The sequence below is a fragment of the Pongo abelii genome, chromosome 6 (genome assembly GCF_028885655.2).
Source record: "Pongo abelii isolate AG06213 chromosome 6, NHGRI_mPonAbe1-v2.0_pri, whole genome shotgun sequence".
Lineage (NCBI taxonomy): Eukaryota > Metazoa > Chordata > Mammalia > Primates > Hominidae > Pongo > Pongo abelii.
The window spans coordinates 55602232-55623177 of NC_071991.2; the positions used below are offsets into that span (position 1 = coordinate 55602232).

At 39.1% G+C, this 20946-nt stretch overlaps 1 long non-coding RNA gene across 3 annotated transcripts in view; it reads left to right on the forward strand.

The window, feature by feature from the left end:
* LOC112134289 (uncharacterized) overlaps positions 1 to 20946 on the forward strand; it is a 101998-nt gene that overhangs the window by 44008 nt on the left and 37044 nt on the right. The window contains exon 1 of one of the 3 annotated variants that reach the window (XR_010140853.1): positions 4805 to 4948. The exons of the other annotated variants lie outside the window; for them this stretch is intronic. This is a non-coding gene — a long non-coding RNA (uncharacterized LOC112134289). Of the gene's footprint in view, positions 1 to 4804; positions 4949 to 20946 lie in introns of those variants that run through there. 3 annotated transcript variants of the gene reach the window in all.

Here is a 20946-nt window from a genome sequence, read left to right on the forward strand (position 1 = left end):
GGTAATACTGACCTCATTGAATGTATTTGGAAGTATTCCCTCCCCTTCGTTTTTTAGAATAGTTTGAGTAAGATTGGTATTAGTTCTTTACATGTTTGGTAGAATTCAACAGTGAAGCCATTGGGTCGCAGGCTTTTCTTTACTGGGAGACTTTTTACTACAGCTTCGATCTCATTATTTGTTATTGGTCTGTTCAGGTTTTGGATTTCTTCCTGGTTCAATCTTGGCAGGTTGTATATGTCTAGGAATTTGTCCATTTCTTCTGGATTTTCCAATTTATTGGCAAATTAGCCAATAAATTTGTTGTTCCAACTTATTGTTCATAGTAGCCACTAATGATCCTTTGAATTTCTGTAGTATCAGTTGTCTCATTTTTTGTCTCTGATTTTATTTATTTGGATCGTCTCTCTTTTTTCCTTAGTTAGTCCAGCTAAAGGTTTGTCAATCTTGTTTTATTTTTCAAGAAACCAATTTTTTGTTTCATTGATCTTCTGTGGTGTTTCTTCATTTCAATTTCATTTATTTCTTCTCTAATCTTTATTATTTTCTTCTACTTATTTTGGGTTTTGTCTGCTCTTGCTTTTCTAATTCTTTTTTTAATTTGAAAAGGAGAGAAGACTTTATTTCTTATAAAGTGTCACAGCCTGCAAGATGCTTTTCTAGTTCTTCAAGATGCATTGTTGGCTTGTTTATTTGAAGTTTTTCTTCTTTTTTGATGTAGGCACTTATAGCTATAAACTTTCCTCTTAGTACAGCTTTTACTGTATCCCACAGGTTTTGATATGTTGTGTTTTCATTATTTCAGGAAATTTTTCAGTTTCCTTTTTAATTTCTTTATTGACCCACTGGTCATTCACGAGCATATTGTTTAATTTCCATGTATTTGTATAAGTTTCCAAAATTTCTCTTGTTACTGATTTCTAGTTTTATTCCACTGTGATCAGAGAAGATACTTGATATTATTTCATTTTTTAAAATGTTTTAAGACTTATTTTGTGACCTAATATATGATTTATCTTTGACATTGATCCATGTACTGAGGAAAACAAAAGGTATTCTGCAGCCATTGGATGAAATGTTCTGTAAATAGCTATTAGATCCATTTGGTCTATAGTGCAGATTGAGTTAAACATTTCCTTGTTCATATTCTGTCTGGAAGATCTGTCCAATGCTCAAAATGGTGTATAGAAGTCTCCAGTTATTAGTGTATTAGAGTCTCTCTCGCTCTCTCTCTTTAGCTATAGTAATATTTGCTTTATGTATCTGGGCACTCCAGTGTTGAATGCATATACATTTAAAATTGTTATATCCTTTTGATAAATTGACCCATTTATCATTATATAGTGACCTTCTTTGTCTCTTATAGTTTTTGTCTTGAAATCCATTTTGTCTAATGTAATTATAGCTACTCCTGTTCTTTTTTACTTTCCATTGGCATGGAATATCATTTTTCATCCCTTTATTTTTGGTCTATGTGTGTCTTTATAGGTGAAATGTGTTTCTTGTGGGCAACAGATAAATGGGTCTTGTTTTTTTTTAAATCCATTCAGCCACTCTATGTCTTTTGATTGGAGAATGTAATCCTTTTACATTCAATGTTATTATTGATAAATGATGACTTATGTTTGCCATTTTGTAATTTGTTTTCTGGTTGTTTTGTGATCTTCTTGTCTTCCTTTAGTGAAAGTGATCTTCTCTGGTGATATGGCTTAGTTTATTGCTTTTTATTTTTTGTGTATCTGTTATATGTATTTTAGTTTGAGGTTACAATGAAGCTTGCAAATACTATCTTATAACTCATTATTTTAAGCTGATGACAACTTGACACTGTTTGTATAAACAAATAAGCAATAAGAAAACTAATAAAAACTTTATACCTTAACTTTGTCCCCCCACTTTTAACTTTTTATTGTTTCTATTTGTACCTTATTATACTATGTCTTGAAAAGCTGTTGTAGTTATTATTTTTGATTGGTTCATCATTTAGACTCTCTACTTAGCTTAAGAGTAGTTTACACGCTGCAGTTAGTGTTACAATGTTCTGTGTTTTTCTGTGTACTTGCTATTACTGGTGGATTTTCTACCTTCAGGTAATTACTTATTGCTCATTAATGTCCTTTTCTTTATGATTGAAGTACTCCTTTTAGCATTTCTTGCAGGACAGGTCTGGTGTTGATGAAATCCTTCAGCTTTTGTTTGTTAGGGAAGTCTTTATTTCTCCTTCATGTTTTAAGGAGATATATATATATATAAAATTATTTTTTGTTTTACCAGATATACAATTCTAGGGTAAAACTTTTTTTGCCTTCATCACTTTAAATATGTCATGCCACTCTGTCCTGGCCTGTCAGGTTTCCACTGAAAAGTCTGCTGCTGGACATATTGGACTCCCATTGTGTGTCACTTGTTTCTTTTCTCTTGCCTCTTTTCGGATCCTTTCTATATCCTTGATCTTTAGGCATTTGACTATTAAATGCTTTGAGGTTGTCTTCTTTGGGTTAAATCTGCTTGGTGTTCTATAACCTTCTTGTACTTGGATATTGGTATTTTTCTCTAGGTTTGGAAAGTTATCTGTTATAATTCCTTTGAGAAAACATTCCATCCCTATCTTTTTCTCTACATCCTCTTTGAGGCCAATAACTCTTAGATTTACCCTTTTGAGGCTATTTTCTAGATCCTGTAGGCATGCTTCATTGTTTTCTTATCTTTCTTTTGTCTCCTCTGACATGTATTTTCAAATAGCCTGTCTTCAAGCTCGTTAATTCTTTTGTTTGATCATTCCTGCTATTAAAAGACTCTGATGCATTCTTCAATACGCCAATTGCATTTTCAGCTGCAGAATTTCTGCTTCTTTTATTTGAGTCTCTTTGTTAAATTCATCTAATAGAATTCTGAATTCTTTCTCTGTGTTATCTTAAATTTCTTTGAGTTTCCTCAACACAGCTATTTTGAATACTCTCTCTCTGAAAGGTCACATATCTCTGTTTCTCCATGATTGGTCCCTGATGCCTTTTTTAGTTCATTTGGTGAGGTCATGTTTTCCTGGGCTGTCTTGATGCTTATAGATGTTCATCTGTGTCTGGGCATTGAAGATTTAGGTATCTGTTACAGTCTTTGCCTTATGGGTTTGTTTGTACCCATCCTTCTTGCGAAGGCTTTCCAGATATTCTAAAGGACTTTGGTGTGGTGATCTAACTGCAACTTCTTTAGGGGGCACCCCAAGCCCGGTAATGCTGTGGTTCTTGTAGACTTGTACAGGTACTGCCTTGATGATCTTGGATAAGATCTGCAAGAATTATCTGGATTACTAGGCAGAGACTCTTGTTCTCTTCCCTTACTTTCTCCCGAACAAATGGAGTCTCTCTGTTCTGAACCACCTGAAGCTGGGGGTGGAGTGACACAAGCATCCCTGTGACCACCACCACTATGACTGTGCTGGATCAGACTTGAAGTCAGCACAGCACTGGGTCTCACCCAAGGCCTGCTGTAACTACTTTCTGACTATTGCCTAAATTTGCTCAAGGCCCTGGGGCTCTACAGTCAGCAGTTGGCAAAGCCAGGCCTGTGCCCTTCCCTTTAGGGTCGCGAGTTCCCCTAGGCCCCTGGGTAGGTCTTGAGGTGCAATCTGGGAATCAGAGACTAGAGGCAAAAACCATAGAAGTCTACCTGGTGTTTTATTGTAGTGTGGCTGAGCTGGCACCCAAACCACAAGATGCAGTCCTGCTTACTCCTCCCTCCCCTTTCCAAAGACAGAGTAGACTTAGCCCATGGCCACTGCCACCACAGGCCCATGGGGAGTACAGCCAGACTACTGCTGATGTTCCTTTAAGGTCCAAGGGCTCTTCATTCAGCTTGTGGTGAATGCTGCCTGGCCTGGGACTCACCCTTCAGGGCAGTGGGCTCCCCTCTGGCCCAGAGCAGGTCCAGAAATGCCACCTAAGAGCCAAGTTCTGGAATTGGGGACCCCAGGGACCTGGAGCGTACGCCTGTGACAGAGCTGGGACCTAAGTTGCAAGATAAGGTCCCCTTTGCTTTTGAGACAAGCAGAAGGAATCTGACCCCATAGCCACCCCAAGCAGGAGTCTCACCCGATAACCACCACATCTGGGAATGTGCTGAGTCTCACCTGAAGCCAGTAAGTCTCAGAGTGTCACCCAAGGCCCTTGAGATAGTTCCTGGGTATTGCTGCTTGTTATTCAGGGCCCAGGAGCTCTTCAGTTAGAAGGTGATGAATGCTACCAGTACTGTGTCCTGCCTTTCAAGGTAGCATGTTCCCTTCTGGCCCAGGGCATGTCTAGAAAAGTCATCCATAAGCTAGAGCCTGGAATGGAGGCCTCATGACTCTGACCAGTGCCCTATTCTGCTTGTGGCTGAGCTGGTATCCGAGATTTAAGACAAAGTCTTCCCCACTCCTCACTCTCCTCTCCTCAAATGGAAGTAAGGGCGCCGTGTGCTCTGCAGCCTGGGGTTAGGGGAGGGGTGATGCCCGCACTCCCTTAGTTGCTCCAGCTGCTGTCTCAGCGGGTCTCATACCCCCTACCCAGTCTACTGGCTCTGGGCCCAGATCAGCACTAGGACTCGCCTAAAAGTTGCAGTTCTTGTGGCCTAGACTGCCTTTCACATGTATTTAGAGCCCCAGAGCACTGCTAGCCTGTGGTGATGAGATCTGTGGGAACTCAAGTTCCAACTGCTAAGATTGGCGATTCCCCTCTGGCTAGAGCTGGTTTAAATGCTCCCTCTGTGGGCAGGCATCAGCTGACGTTTTCCTTTCTGCTATAAAGGGGCAGCAGTGAGTTCAATGTCTCACAATTGCTGCATTCTCCCTCTTCTAGCACACAGAAATGCTCTCCGCACCACACCACTGCTGCCAGGGAGGGGTGGTATTGGCGATTCAAGACTTTTTCCTACCTGTTCGGTGCCTCTTTCAGCAATACAGAGTTAAAGCCAGGTACTGTGAGTACTCGCCTGATTTTTGGTTCTTATAGCGTGTGTGTGTGTGTGTGTGTGTGTGTGTGTGTAGATAGTTGTTAAATTGGTGTCCTTTCATGGTGATGAGAGTGCAATTGGTGGAGGCTTCTATTGTGCCATCTTGGTCTGCTTCCTCTTGCTCATTTTAGATCTTTTAATCAGTTGTGAATTTTTCACTGTGAGCTTATCTTCAGTGGGGCTAAGTTTTTCCCATGGGAGAGTTGTGTGGTCTGTATTAGTGTGTATCCTTCCTCTGCCAGCACCCAGAATATCAGTCCAGGACTAATTCTTGTGTTAGCTTCTCTACTTGGGCTTTCTCCTACAAAATGGGCTGTATAAATTAGGACTTCAAAGCTGCATAAGTTCTTGGTTTGATTTTATATGGAGAAATAATTTTTTTAAAAATCCATCAGTACTCTTTTTGTCAAAGGGCTACATTTTCCTGGTCTTTATTTACCTAGGTGGCAGTTCTTTTAGAAGATCCTGGCTTTATGCAGTGGTTTCAGGTCCATGTTCATACTTTGTACAGACCTAAATTTCATCTCCTGTTAAAAACTAAGCTCTTAGTTGTGAATTGGGTCAAAACTGCCCTGTGCCCCACCATGGGTGCTCCTGCAGAGTCGGCTTAATCACCTCCCATACTGGATTTCAGTTCTGTCTGGGATACTAGGATTCACTTTCTTTCTTATGAAATTAACTGTGCAGTTAGTTTTAAAATTATATTTTGTTCAACATTTTTAGATATTGGTAATAGGAGAATTTTTATGTTTCACTGTTTTTACTTTCTTCATTCATTTAACAACTATTTTTTGAGAACCTGTAGGCATCAGTCACTGAGATGTATCAATGAATGAAAAAGACAAAAACTTCGCCCTCATGGAGTTTACATTCCTGTAGGGAATTATGGCAGGTACAGATAATAAATAAAATACTTATTAGGTAGTAAGTGCTGTGCAGAAAAATAAGCAGGGGATTAGAGTGTATGTGAGGGGTATTACAGTTTAACAATTTTTAACAGATTTGAAAAGAAAATACAAAGATTACCATAGAAATTAATGAAATGGAAAACAAAGTAGAAGCAATTAAACGAAAAGCTCAGTATTGTAAAAAAATAAATAAAATTGTAAACCTATAGGACTAGCAAAGATAAAAAAGCTAGGAATTACCAACATCAGGAATAAAACAAGGGCTGTATACAGATACTGAGGCTCTTAAAAGGATAATAAGAAAGGGAATACTATGTACAATTCAACCTACATAAATTCTGTAACTTAGATGAGATGGACCAATTCCTTGGAAAGCACAAACTCTGAAACTCACCGTATATGAAAGATATACTCTGAATAGTCCTATAGCTATTAGAGAAATGAAATCCATAATTAACTTCCAAAAAGAAATCAGACTCAGTTTTACTGTTGAATTCTACTGCACATTTAAAGAAAAATTAACACTAATTCTACACGACCTCTTTCAACAGATAGAAGAAGAAATGATTCCCAATTCATTTATCAGTCAGCATTACCCTAATACCAAAACCAGACAAGGACATGCCAAAAAAAAAAAAAAAAAAAAAGGAAAAGAAAGAAAAACTAGAGACCAGTTTTTTTAGATATGGAACAGTCTCAATAAACTATTAGCAAGTCAACTCCAGCAATATACAAAAGGAATTATACACAAACACTATGTGGGTTTTATTCCAGGAAAGCAAAGTTGACTCAATATTTGAAAATCAATGTAATTTGCCAAAATAATGAGCTAAAGAAGAAAAATCACATGATTTCAATTGATGCAGAAAAAGCATTTGACAAACTTTAACACCCACTTGTCATAAAAATCCTCAGCTAATGAGGAATAAAGGAGAACAGCATCTATGAAAAACCTACAGCTAACATTCTTAATGATGAAATACTAAACACATTCCCCTAAGAATGAGAATAAGGCAAGAATGTTCAGTCTTACCATTCTTATTCAACATAATACTGAAAGTCCAAGCCAGTACAATAAGGCTAGAAAAGGAAATAAAAGGCACACAGACTGGAAAAGAATAAATAAAACTCCCCTGTTTGCAGATAACATGACTGTCTACATTAAAAACACCAAAGAATTCACAAAAACGCTCATAAAAATGTGAGTCCAGCAAAGTTGCAGGATCCAAGATCGGCACACAAAAATTATTCAAATTTATATGTACTAGCGACAATCGTGTGGATCCACAATTATGTAGAAACGGAAGTTAAAACAACATGATATACAATCACTCCCTCTACTCCCTGACTGAAAAAAGAGAATTGCTAGGTATAAATCTAGCAAAACATGCAAAGAACCTCTATGCTGAAAATTATAAAACACTAGTGAAAGAAATAATGAAGATCTAAATAAATGGAGAGACATACTGTGTTGAAAGACTCAGTATAGTAAGGTGGTTAGTTCTTCCTAAACTGTTAAACCTATATTAAAATACACTTTTAACAGATTTTTAAAATCAAAAACAATTTCAACAATTTTTTTGTAGATATAGACAAGGTTATTCTAAAATTTATGTGGATAGGCAAAAAAAAAATTCTGTAATAGCTATGACAATTTTGAAAAAGAAGAATCAAGTGGGAGGAATCACCCTAGCTGATGGTAAGACTTACTATATAACTAGAGTAATTAAGACAGTAAAGAATGGACACTTCAGTCAATGGAACAGGAGAAGAAAACCCAGAAATAGACCAAAACAAATATGACCAATTAATTTTTGGCAAAGATGCAAAAGTACTTCATTGAAGGAAGGATAGTTGATTCAACAGATGGTCTTGAGACAATTGGACACATATAGGCAGAAAATGAGCCTTGACCTAAACATTATACAATATAACATCAATTTATGCATTTATAATAGATCATAGACATAAGTATAAAATATATAACAGAAAAACTTGGAGAATAAAATAGGAAGCTCTTCTGGACCTAGAGCTAGGCAGAGTTCTTAGACATGACTAAGTGCGACCCAGAAAAGAAAAAAATTTCTAAGTTGGACTTCATCAAAATTAAGAAAAAACTTTTAGTCCGAAAAAGACTCTAAGAAGATGGAAAGACAGGCTACTGACCAGGAGAAAATATTTGCAAACCTCATGTTTGACAAATGCCTTCTATCTGGAATATACAAAGAATTCTCAAAGCTCAGCAGTGAAAAAATAAATAATCCAAGTATAAAATGTGCAAAAGATATGAACAGACATTTTACTAAAGTAAAAAGACAGTTGGCAAGCACATGAAAAGATGTTCTTGTATCACTAAATCAGTAGTGAACTGAAAATTAGAACTGCAGTGAGATAGCAATACTCTCTGATCAGAACGGCTACAATAAAAAAATAGTGTCAACATGGAATGCTGCTGAGGGTGAGCAGAGGCTTGATCCTTCACAAGTGGGAGGGGAGGATGGCACAGTGGCTCGGGAAAATTTGGCCATTTCTTAAACTGAAGGTGCAAATATAACCCAGCCACTGCGCTTGCAGACATTGATCCTAAAGAGATTGATATGGTTTGTGTCCGCATCCCCGTGCAAATCTCATGTTAAATTGTAATCCCCAGTGTTGGAGGTGGGGCCTGGTGGGAGGCGATTGGATCCTGAGATTGGATTTCCCCTTTGGTGCTGTTCTTGTGATAGTGAGTTATCGCAAGATCTGGCTTTTATATATATATATATACTCTTTAAGTTCTAGGGTACATGTGCACAACGTGCAGGTTTGTTACTTAGGTATACATGTGCCATGTTGGTTGGCTGCACCCATTAACTCATCATTTACATTAGGTATTTCTCCTAATGCTATCTCTCCCCTAGCCCCCACCCCATGACAGGCCCCCATGTGTGATGTTCCCCACCCTGTGTCCAAGTGTTCTAATTGTTCGGTTCCTACCTATGAGTGAGAACATGTGGTGTTTGGTATTCTGTCCTTGTGATAGTTTGCTGAGAATGATGGTTTCCAGCTTCATCCATGTCCCTGCAAAGACATGAACTCATCCTTTTTTATGGCTGCATAGTATTCCATGGTGTATATGTGCCACATTTTCTTAATCCAGCCTATCGTTGATGAACGTTTGGGTTGGTTGCAAGTTTTTGCTATTGTGAATAGTGCCGCAATAAACATACGTGTGCATGTGTCTTTGTAGTAGCATGATTTATAATCCTTTGGGTATATACCCAGTAATGGGATGGCTGGGTCAAATGGTATTTCTAGTTCTAGATCCTTGAGGAATCGCCACACTGTCTTCCACAATAGTTGAACTAGTTTACACTCCCACCAGCAGTGTAAAAGTGTTCCTATTTCTCCACATCCTCTCCAGCATCTGTTGTTTCCTGACTTTTTAATGATCACCATTCTAACCGGAGTGAGGTTGTATCTCATTGTAGTTTTGATTTGCGTTTCTCTGGTGACCAGTGATGATGAGCATTTTTTCAAGTGTCTGTTGGCTGCATAAATGTCTTCTTTTCAGAAGTGTCTGTTCATATCCTTTGCCCACTTTTTGATGGGGTTGTTTGTTTTTTTCTTGTAAATTTGTTTGAGTTCTTTGTAGATTCTGGAATTAGCCCTTTGTCAGATGGGTAGATTGCAAAAATTTTCTCCTATTCTGTAGGTTGCCTCTTCACTCTGATGGTAGTTTCTTTTGCTGTGCAGAAGCTCTTTAATTAGATCCCATTTGTCAATTTTGGCTTTTGTTGCCATTGCTTTTGGTGTTTTAGTTATGAAGTCCTTGCCCATGCCTATGTCTGAATGGTATTGCCTAGGTTTTCTTCTAGGGTTTTTATGGTTTTAGGTCTAACATTTAAGTCTTAATCCATCTTGAATTAATTTTTGTATGAGGTGTAAGGAAGGGATCCAGTTTCAGCTTTCTCCATATGGCTAGCCAGTTTTCCCAGCACAATTTATTAAATAGGGAATCCTTTCCCCATTTCTTGTTTTTGTCAGGTTTGTCAAAGATCAGATGGTTGTAGATGTATGGTGTTATTTCTGAGGGCTCTGTTCTGTTCCATTGGTCTATCTCTCTGTTTCGGTACCAGTACCATGCTGTTTTGGTTACTGTAGCCTTGCAGTATAGTTTGAAGTCAGGTAGTGTGATGCCTCCAGTTTTGTTCTTTTGGCTTAGGATTGTCTTGGCAATGCAGGCTCTTTTTTGGTTCCATGTGAACTTTAGTTGTTTCCAATTCTGTGAAGAAAGTCATTGGTAGCTTGATGGGGATGGCATTGAATCTATAAATTACCTTGGGCAGTATGGCCATTTTCATGAGATTGATTCTTCTTACCCATGAGCATGGAATGTTCTTCCATTTGTTTGTGTCCTCTTTTATTTTGTTGAGCAGTGGTTTGTAGTTGTCCTTGAAGAGGTCCTTCACATCCCTTGTAAGTTGGATTCCTAGGTATTTTATTCTCTTTGTAGCAATTGTGCATAGGAGTTCACTCATGATTTGGCTCTCTGTTTGTCTGTTATTGGTGTATAGGAATGCTTGTGATTTTTGCAGATTGATTTTGTATCCTGAGACTTTGCTGAAGTTGCTTATCACCTTAAGGAGATTTTGGGCTGAGACAATGGGGTTTTCTAGATATACAATGATGTCATCTGCAAACAGGGACAATTTGACTTCCTCTTTTCCTAATTGAATACCTTTTATTTCCTTCTCCTGCCTAATTGTCCTGGCCAGAACTTCCAACACTATGTTGAATAGGAGTGGTGAGAGAGGGCATCCCTGTCTTGTGCCAGTTTTCAAAGGGAATGCTTCCAGTTTTTGCCCATTCAGTATGATACTGGCTGTGGCTTTGTCATAAATAGCTCTTATTATTTTGAGATATGTTCCATCAATACCTAGTTTATTGAGAGTTTTTAGTGTGAAGGGCTGTTTAATTTTGTTGAAGGCCTTTTCTGCATCTATTGAGATAATCATGTGGTTTTTGTCATTGGTTCTGTTTATGTGATGGATTACATTTATTGATTTGCGTATGTTGAACCAGCCTTGCATCCCAGGGATGAAGCCGACTTGATCATGGTGGTTAAGCTTTTCGATGTGCTGCTGGATTTGGTTTGCCATTATTTTATTAAGGATATTCGCTTCAATGTTCATCAGGGATATTGGTCTAAAATTCTCTATTTTTGTTGTGTCTCTGCCAGGCTTTGGTATCAGGATGATGCTGGCCTTATAAAAAGAGTTAGGGAGGATTCCCTCTTTTTCTATTGATTGGGATAGTTTCCGAAGGAATGGTACCAGCTCCTCTTTGTACCTCTGGTAGAATTAGGCTGTGAATCTGTCTGGTCCTGGACTTTTTTTGATTGGTAGGCTATTAATTATTGCCTCAATTTCAGAGCCTGTTACTGGTCTATTCAGGGATTCAACTTCTTCCTGGTTTAGTTTTGGGAGGGTGTATGTGTCCAGGACTTTATCCATTTCTTCTAGATTTTCTAGTTTATTTGCGTAGAGGTGTTTATAGTATTCTCTGATGGTAGTTTGTATTTTTGTGGGATCGGTGGTGATATCCCCTTTAACATTTTTTATTGTGTCTATTTGATTCTTCTCTTTTTTCTTCTCTTTTTTCTTGTTTTTCTATTAGTCTTGTTAGTGGTCTATCAATTTTGCTGATCTTTTCAAAATACCAGCTCCTGGATTTATTGATTTTTTTAGGGTTTTTTGTGTCTGTATCTCTTTCAGTTCTGCTCTGATCTTAGTTATTTCTTGCCTTCTGCTAGCTTTTGAATTTGTTTGCCCTTGCTTCTCTAGTTCTTTTGATTGTGATGTTAGGGTGTCAATTTTAGATCTTTCCTGCTTTCTCTTGTGGGCATTTAGTGCTATAAATTTCCCTCTACACACTGCTTTGAATGTGTCCCAGAAATTCTGGTATGTTGTGTCTTTGTTCTCATTGGTTTCAAAGAACATCTTTATTTCTGCCTTCATTTCATTATGTACCCAGTAGTCATTCAGGAGCAGGTTGTTCAGTTTCCATGTAGTTGTGTGGTTTTGAGTGAGTTTCTTAATCCTGAGTTCTAATTTGATTGCACTGTGGTCTGAGAGACGGTTTGTTGTGATTTCTGTTCTTTTATATTTGCTGAGGATTGCTTTGCTTCCAACTGTGTGGTCAATATTGGAATAAGTGAGATGTGGTGCTGAGAAGAATGTATATTCTGTTGATTTGGGGTGGTGAGCTCTGTAGATGTCTATTAGGTCTGCTTGGTTGCAGAGCTGAGTTCAAGTCCTGGATATCCTTGTTAACCTTCTGTCTCATTGATTTGTCTAATGTTGACAGTGGGGTGTTAAAGTCTCCCATTATTATTGTGTGGGAGTCTAAGTTTCTTTGTAGGTCTCTAAGGACTTGCTTTATGAATCTGGGTGCTACTGTATTAGGTGCATATATATTTAGGATAGTCAGCTCTTCTTGTTGAATTGATCCCTTTACCATTATGTAATGGCCTTCTTTGTCTCTTTCGATCTTTGTTGGTTTAAAATCTGTTTTATCAGAGACTAGGGTTGCAACCCCTGCTTCTTTTTTGCTTTCCGTTTGCTTGGTAGATCTTCCTCCATCCCTTTATTTTGAGCCTATGTGTGTCTCTGCACGCGAGGTGTGTCTCCTGAATATAGCACACTAATGGATCTTGACTCTTTATCCAATTTGCCAGTCTGTGTCTTTTAATTGGGCATTTAGCCCATTTACATTTAAGGTTAATATTGTTATGTGTGAATTTGATCCTGTCATTATGATGTTAGCTGGTTATTTTGCCCGTTAGTTGATGCGGTTTCTTCCTAGCATTGACAGTCTTTACAGTTTGGCATGTTTTTGCAGTGGCTGATACTGGTTATTCCTTTCCATGTTTAGTGCTTCCTTCAGGAGCTCTTGTAAGGCAGGCCTGGTGGTGACAAAATCTCTCAGCATTTGCTGTCTGTAAGAGATTTTATTTCCCCTTCACTTGTGAAGCTTAGTTTGGCTGGATATGAAATTCTGGGTTGAAAATTCCTTTCTTTAAGAATGTTGAATATTGGCCCCCACTCTCTTCTGGCTTGTAGAGTTTCTACTGAGAGATCCACTGTTAGTCTGATGGGCTTCTCTTTGTGGGTAACCCGACCTTTCTCTCTGGCTGCCCTTAACATGTTTTCCTTCATTTCAACCTTGGCGAATCTGACAATTATGTGTCTTGGGGTTGCTCTTCTCGAGGAGTATCTTTGTGGTGGTCTCTGTCTTTCCTGAGTTTGAATGTTGGCCTGCCTCGCTAGCTTGGGGAAGTTCGCCTGGATAATATCCTGAAGAGTGTTTTCTAACTTAGCTCTATTCTCCCCATCACTTTCAGGTATACCAATCAAACCTACATTTGGTCTTTTCACATAGTCCCATATTTCTTGGAGGCTTTGTTCATTTCTTTTTACTCTGTTTTCTCTAAACTTCTCCTCTAGCTTTATTTGATTAATTTGATCTTCAGTCACTGATACCCTTTCTTCCACTTGATTGAATCGGCTATTGAAGCTTGTGTATGTGTCATGTAGTTCTCGTGCCATGGTTTTCAGCTCCATCAGGTCATTTAAGGTCTTCTCTACACTGTTTATTCTAGTTAGCCATTTGTCTAATCTTTTTTCAAGGGTTTTAGCTTCCTTGCGATGGGTTCGAACATCCTTCTTTAGCTCAGAGAAGTTTGTTATTATCGACCTTCTGAAACCTACTTCTGTCAGCTCATCAAAGTCACTCCCCATCCAGCTTTGTTCCGTTGCTGGCAAGGAGCTGAGATCTTTTGGAGGAGAAGAGATGCTCTAGTTTTTAGAATTTTTAGCTTTTCTGCTCTGGTTTCTCCCCATCTTCATGGTTTTATCTACCTTTGGTCTTTGATGCTGGTGACCTACAGATGGGGTTTTGGTGTAGATGTCCTTTTTGTTGATGTTCATGCTATTCGTGTCTGTATGTTAGTTTTCCTTCTAAGAGTCAGGTCCCTCAGCTGCAGGTCTGCTCAAATGCCATGCTGAGAGAACCACTTTCTTCAGCGCTGTCAGACAGGGACGTTTAAGTCTGTAGAAGTTTCTGCTGCCTTTTGTTCAGCTATGCCCTGCCCCCAGAGGTTGGGTCTACAGAGGCAGCAGGCCTTGCAGAGCTGTGGTCAGCTCTGCCCAGGTGGAACTTCCCTGGCTGCTTTACCTACTCAAGCTTCAGCAATGGTGGATGCCCCTCCCCCTGCCAGGGTGCTGCCTCGCAGGTCGATCTCAGACTGCTGCGCTAGCAGTGAGCAAGGCTCCATGGGTGTGGGACCCGCCAAGCCAGGCACAGGATGTTATCTCCTCGTGTGCCATTTGCTAAGACTGTTGGAAAAGCACACTATTTGGGCGGGAATGTCCCCATTTTCCAGGTACAGTCTGTCATGGCTTCCCTTGGCTAGGAAAGGGAAATCCCGCAACCCATTGCATTTCCTGGGTGAGGTGATGCCCCGCCCTGCTTTGGCTCACCCTCCGTGGGCTGAACCCACTCTCCAAACAGTCCCAATGAGAACCTGGTACCTCTGCTGGAAATGCAGAAATCAGTGTCTTCTGTGTTGATCACGCTGGGAGCTGCAGTCCGGAGCTGTTCCTATTCGGCCATCTTGGAACAGAGGAGGTAAAGATCTGGCTTTTTAAAAGTGTATAGCCCCTCTCCTCCTTTCTCCACCTCCTGCCCTGGCTGAGTAAGATGTGCCTGTTTCCCCTTTGCCTTCTGCCGTGATTGTAAGTTTCCTGAGGCCTTCCCAGCCATGCTTTCTGTACAGCCTGTGGAACCATGAGCCAATTAAACCTCTTTTCTTTATAAATTACCCAATCTCAGGTATTTCTTTATAGCAGTGTGAGAACAGACTAATACAGAGATGCACACACAAACCTGTACATGGATGTTCATAGTCCCTTTATTCATTATATCCCCAAACTGGAAACAATCCAGATGTCCTTCAATGAAGGGATGATGAAACAAACTGTCGTATTGCCATCCTGGGAAGTACGTCTCAGCAATAAAAAAGGAACAAACTCTAGATGCAAGCCACAGCTTGACTGAATATCCAGAAAATTATGCTGAGTGAAAAAGAGCCAGTCTCGAGAGGTTTCATAGTGTTTGAATCCGTTTATATAACATTCTCAAAATGACAAAGTTGTAGGTCTGGAGAACAGATGTTAGTGGTTGCTAGGGGACAGGGATGGGGAGTACAGTAGTGGGTGGATATGAATACAAAGAGGGAGCAGGAAGGAGTGCTGTTATGGTGATAGATTTTATATGCATAGGATCCAGATTTCCTAGAAGCATCCCTCCTAGAGAACCCATCTCTGGTTGGGATTTAGGTTGGCTCCATGAGGAAACACTCATGACCCTAAGGCTGACCTTTGGTGACCCCATCCTTCTTGGATCATGGCTCATGACCCCAGCGATCCACTCACCTGTGATAATCAGTGCCACATTGAGGCTAGAGTGCAGTGGTGCAATCATAGTTCACTGCATCATCAAACTCCTGGACTCAAGTGATCCTCCCACCTCAGCCCCCTGAGTAGCTGGGACTGCAGGTGTGCGCTACCATGCCTGACTTTTTTTTTTTTTTTGTAGAGATGGGGTCTTGCTGTTGCCCAGGCTGGTCTCTAACTCCTGGGCTCAAGTGATCCTCCTGCCTTGGCCTCCTCCTAAAGCACTGAGATTGGAGGTGTGAGCCAGAATGCCTGGACAGATTATATCTTGATTGTGGTAGTAGATGAATAAATCTATACATTTGATGAAATTGCATAAAACTACACACACACACACACACATGTTGGTATAGGTTTAAGGCCTTGTGAAAACTGACTAAGGTCTATAGTCTTGTGAACTGGTCAATTTCCTGGTGTTGATAATGTACTATAATTATGCAAAATGTGACCACTGGGGAAGCAGGGTGAAGGTTACTCTGGACTCTGTATTATTTTTCCAACTTTGAATTATTTCAAAAGAAGAAGTTTAAAAAACTCCAAACAACCCCCAGTGGAATAAACAGAATTGTCTAGTGATGACTCCAGAGCTCCCTCTCTTTCTCATATTGGGAGGGACTGTGCTTGGACTCAGCTTCTCACTGGATCAGCAGCCTCTAAGAATTATAAGTGCTGGGCAAGCTGGCATTTTGTAGAACTTTCCTTGAGCATGTGGCAACCAAGCTTAGAATACTTGGCACCTGGGTCTAAAATTTTTATTTCTCTCCTGCAAAGCCACTCTCACCTTTGCCTTATAAAAAGAAGAGCAACCCAGGGGAGTTCCATGTCCTGCAGCCAACTCCAGTGGTGTATCTATCTGGGCCTCTGCCTAGGATGCGTCTCTACTGGCTATGCAGAGAAGGAGACCCTGTTTTTGCTGATCCCTCTCACTATGAGTTCTAGCCTGCACTGGGTGATGTGTGTTGCTGTGTGTCCAAGCTTTAGTTCCACAGACCTGAAGAGGGAAACAGAAGTAGCCACTCAGATAAATGGTGAAAGAGCGATCCAGGCAAAGGGAACAGCAATGGCCAACTCCCCCAGGACTTGAGTGTGCCTCGCATGTTGAAGGAACAGCAAAAGGGCCCTAGCAAGTCTGGAATACAGTGAGCTGAGGCCATAGTAGTATGAGAGGAGGTGGGGGGAATTTATGGAGATCTAGAGAAGTCACGTACATAGGCCTGGGCATCCACTGTAAAGACATTGACTTTCATTCTGAGTAAGATGGGAAACCAGTGGAGGGTTTTAGGCATAGCAGTGACATTTACGATAGTTTTTAATGGGATCCTTCTACTCTACTCGCTGTGCTGGGATAGGCTCTTAAGGGTGGGATGGAAAGTTGGAGAGAGGCAAGGGCAGAAGCAAGGAGCTGAGTTAGGAAGCTGTTACAGGTGTCCAGTGAGAGACAGTGGTGACTTGGACCAGAGTAGTGGCAGTGGAGATGGGGCAAGTGGTAAGGTTGTGAAGATATTCTGCAGTAAAGCCAAGAAGCTTTGCTGATGCTCTGCATATAATGTGCAAGAGAAGGGAAGGAGTCAGAGATACCTGAGTCATGCCAGAAGGGTTAAAGGTAAAGGGCTACCCAACACTAGTAGGGTGAGTAGAGAGGGCTGCGGTGGAGTGAGCTGCCCTCTACCAATGGTGTGGTAGAGGTGTATGCATTACTGTGGGCCGAGTGGAACCTGGTGATTGCTTAGATGTGAAAGGGACCCAATCTAGGTCCAGCAATTCTAGCAGAGAAAGATGTTGGGGGTGGTAGGCAAGGGTCATGGTTTTTGGAAGCCAGAGTTGTGAAGACGGTTTCATGAAGCCTGTAGGAGAAGGCAGTGCTGTGTGAGGGAACCACAGGTGGGAGATCTCCAGGGCAACAAACAAGCAGACAGAAGGAGCCTGGGTCCCTGATGAGTATGCAGCTGCCATATCAGACCAACACCACCCACCTGGATTTGATATGAGTGAGACGTCAACTTCCATTTTGTTTTATCTATTGCAATTTGGGTCTTTCTGCCATTTCCAGCTGAACCTAATTCTAATTTACCAGTTTTATTAAAGCTGTTTCAGAGAAAAGAAGAATAGAGAAAACTACACAACTCCTCTTATGAGACAAAAAATGGAATAGGTCCTATTCAGAGACAGTTATAGGCCACGTTCCCATGTGAAGCTTGATGTAAATTCCAAAAAATGAAAGAAAGGAAGATAAAAAGAAAGGAAGGGAAAGAAAGGAAGAACACACTAGATATTAAAGCACCGTATTAAAAAAATACTACATATGACCAGGTTAAAAATTTCCTAGGAGTACAATGGTGGCTTAACATTAAGAAATATATTTATGTAACATACCGGCTTAACAGGGTAAAAGAGAAAACAGGACCTAAAGATCAGCTTAAGAGATTTCAGAAAAAAACCATTTCATAAAACACCAACCATGTGTGCTTTTTTAAAAAGATTATTTCTTTAGAACTAGAAGGGAACTTTCTTTGGCGGGTAGCAGAATCACCTGAGAAGCTTGGTAAAAATACAAAGGTCCAGGCCCTTTCTTTTTTTCAACAAACCTGGCATCTGTGTTCTTTTTAATTCTTGAAGTGATTCTGACATACACCATGTTTGAGAATCATTAGTGTAGAAATTACAACAAACATCACGTTTAATGGTGAAACTTTAGCTATATTCTCATTAAAGTCAGAAACAAGGTGAGGATGGCTGCTTTCATCTGTAGCTGTCCTAGCCACTATATTAAGAAGAGAAGAAATAAAAAGTATGAGAATTGGTTCCATATGAATTTTAGGATTTTTAAAAATTTCTGTGAAGAATGTCACTGGTATTCTGATAGGGATTGCATAGAATCTGTAGATTGCTTTGGGCAGTATCATCATTTTAACAATATTATTCTGATTCATGAGCATGAGATGTATTGCCATTTGTTTGTATCCTCTTGGATTTATTTCATCAGTGTTTTGTATCTTTCCTTGTAGAGGTCTTCTTCCTCCTTGGTAAAATTTATTTCTATGTATTTTACTTTTTTGTAGCTATCGTAAATGGAATTTTCTTCTTGATTTCTTTTTTAGCTTGTTTGTCTTTTGTGTATAGAAATGCTACTGATTTTTATAAGTTAATGTGTATCCTGCAACATTACTGAATTTACTTATCAGTTCTAAGAGATTTTTGGTAGAGTGTTTAGGTTTTTCAGTGCGCAAGATCATGTCATCCACAGAGACATTTTGACTTCCTCCACTCCAGTTCGTATGCCTTTTCTTTCTCTTGCCCATGGCTCTGGATAGGACTGCCAGTACTGTATTGAATAAGAGTGGTGAGATTGGGCATCTTGTCTTGTTCCAGGTCTTAGAGAAAAAGCTTTCCACTTTCCCCCATTGAGTATGTTTTTAGCTGTAAATCCGTCATCTCTGACCTTTATTGTGTTGAAGTACTTCCTTTTTATTGAGAGTTTTCATCATGAAGGAATGTTGAATTTTATCAGATGCTTTTTCTGCATTTATTGAGATGATCGTATGGTTTTTGTCCTTTCTGTTGATGTGATGTACCATATTTATTAATTTGTGTTTGTTGAACCATCCTTGCATCACTAGGATAAATCCCACTTGATCATGATGTATTATCTTTTTTATGTGTTGTTGGATTCTGTTTGCTAGTATTTCGTTGAAGATTTTTGCATCTATGCTCATCAGGGATATTGGCCTATAAATTTTTTGTTGCGTCCTTGTCTGGTTTTGTTATCATGGTTATGCTGGTCTTATAGAATGAGTTAGGGAGAATTCCCTCCTCTTCAACTTTTTTGGAACAGTTTGAGACGATTTTTTATTCTTTTTAAAAATCTTGGTAGAATTCAGCAGTGAAGTCATGTGGTCCTGGGCTTTTATTTGTTGGGACAATTTTTATTACTGATTCAATCTCATTACTTGTTATTGGTCTATTCAGGTTTTCTGTTTGTTCTGGGTTCACTCTTTGTAGGTTGTATTGTCTAGGATTTTTCCCACTTCTTCTAGCTTTTCAAACTTATTGGTATATAGTTGTCCATAATCATCTCCAATGATCCTTGTATTTCTGTGGTATTCATTGTGACATCTCCTTTTTCATTTCTGATTTTATTTATTTGTGTCTTCTCTCTTTTTTTCTTTGTTAGTCTAGCTAATAGTTTGTTGATTTCATTTATCTTTTCAAGAAACCAACTTTTTGTTTCATTGATTTTTTGTATTTTTTTAGTCTCAATGCCATTTATTTCTTCTCTGATCATTATTAGTTCTTTCCTTCTACTAATTTTGGGTTTGCTTTGTTCTTGTTTGCTAATTCCTTGAGATGTGTAATTTAGATTATTTATTTGAAGTCTTTCTACTTTTTTGATGTAGTTATTTATTGCTATAAACTTGCCTCTTAATACTGCTTTTGCTGTGTCCCATAGGTTTTGGTATATTGTATTTCTATTTGTTTCATGAAATTTTTAAATTTCCTTCCCAATTTCTTAACCCACTGGTTGCTCAGGAGCATGTTTAATTTTCACTTATTTGTATAGTTTCAAATGTTTCTCTTGTTATTGATTTCTAATTTTATTCTGTTGTCATCAGATATTTGATATGATTTCAACTTTTAAAAATTTATTGAGACTTCTTTTGTGTCCTAACGTATGGTCAGTCCTACAGAATGTATCATGTGCTGATAAAAGGAATGCGTATTCTGCAGCTGTTGGATGAAGTGTTCTTAGGTCCATTTGTTATGTGGTGCAGTTTAATTCCGATGTTTCTTTGCCAATTTTCTGCCTAGCTTATCTGTCCAGTGCTGAGAGTGGGGTGTTGAAGTCCCCAGCTATTATTATATTGGGATCTTTCTCTCCTTTTAGATCTAATATTTGCTTTATATGCCTGGGTGCTCCAGTATTGGGTGTATATATACTTTCAATTGTTATATTTCTTGCTGAATTGATCCCTTTATTATTATATAATATCCTTTTTTGCTTTTTTAATAGCTTTTGGCTTAAAGTCTATTTTATCTAAGTATAGCTACTCCTGCTCACTTTTGGTTTCTGTTTGTGTATAATATATTTTCCCATCCCTTCACTTTCAGTCTATGTGTGTCTTTACAGGTGTATTTCTTATAGGCAGCATATATTTGGGTCTTGTTTTTTAATCCATTCAGTTAGTCTAGATCTTTTATTTGGGAAATAGCTAAAGTAATTCTGAGAGAAAAGAACAAAGCTGGTGGTATCACACTACCAGACTTAAAAATATACTACAAAGCTATAGTAATCAAAATAGCATGGTACTAGCATAAAAGACACATAGACCAACAGAACAGAACAGAGAACCCAGAGATTAATGGACATATCTATAGCAAACTGATTTTTGACAAAGGTGCTAAGAGCATTCTTTGGGGGAAGAATAGTATCTCCAATAAATGGTGCTGGTAAAACTGGATATCCATATACAGATGAATGAAACTAGACCCCCACCTCTTGCCATATACAAAATTAACTCAAACTAGATTAAAGACCTAAATGTAAGATCCAAAACTAT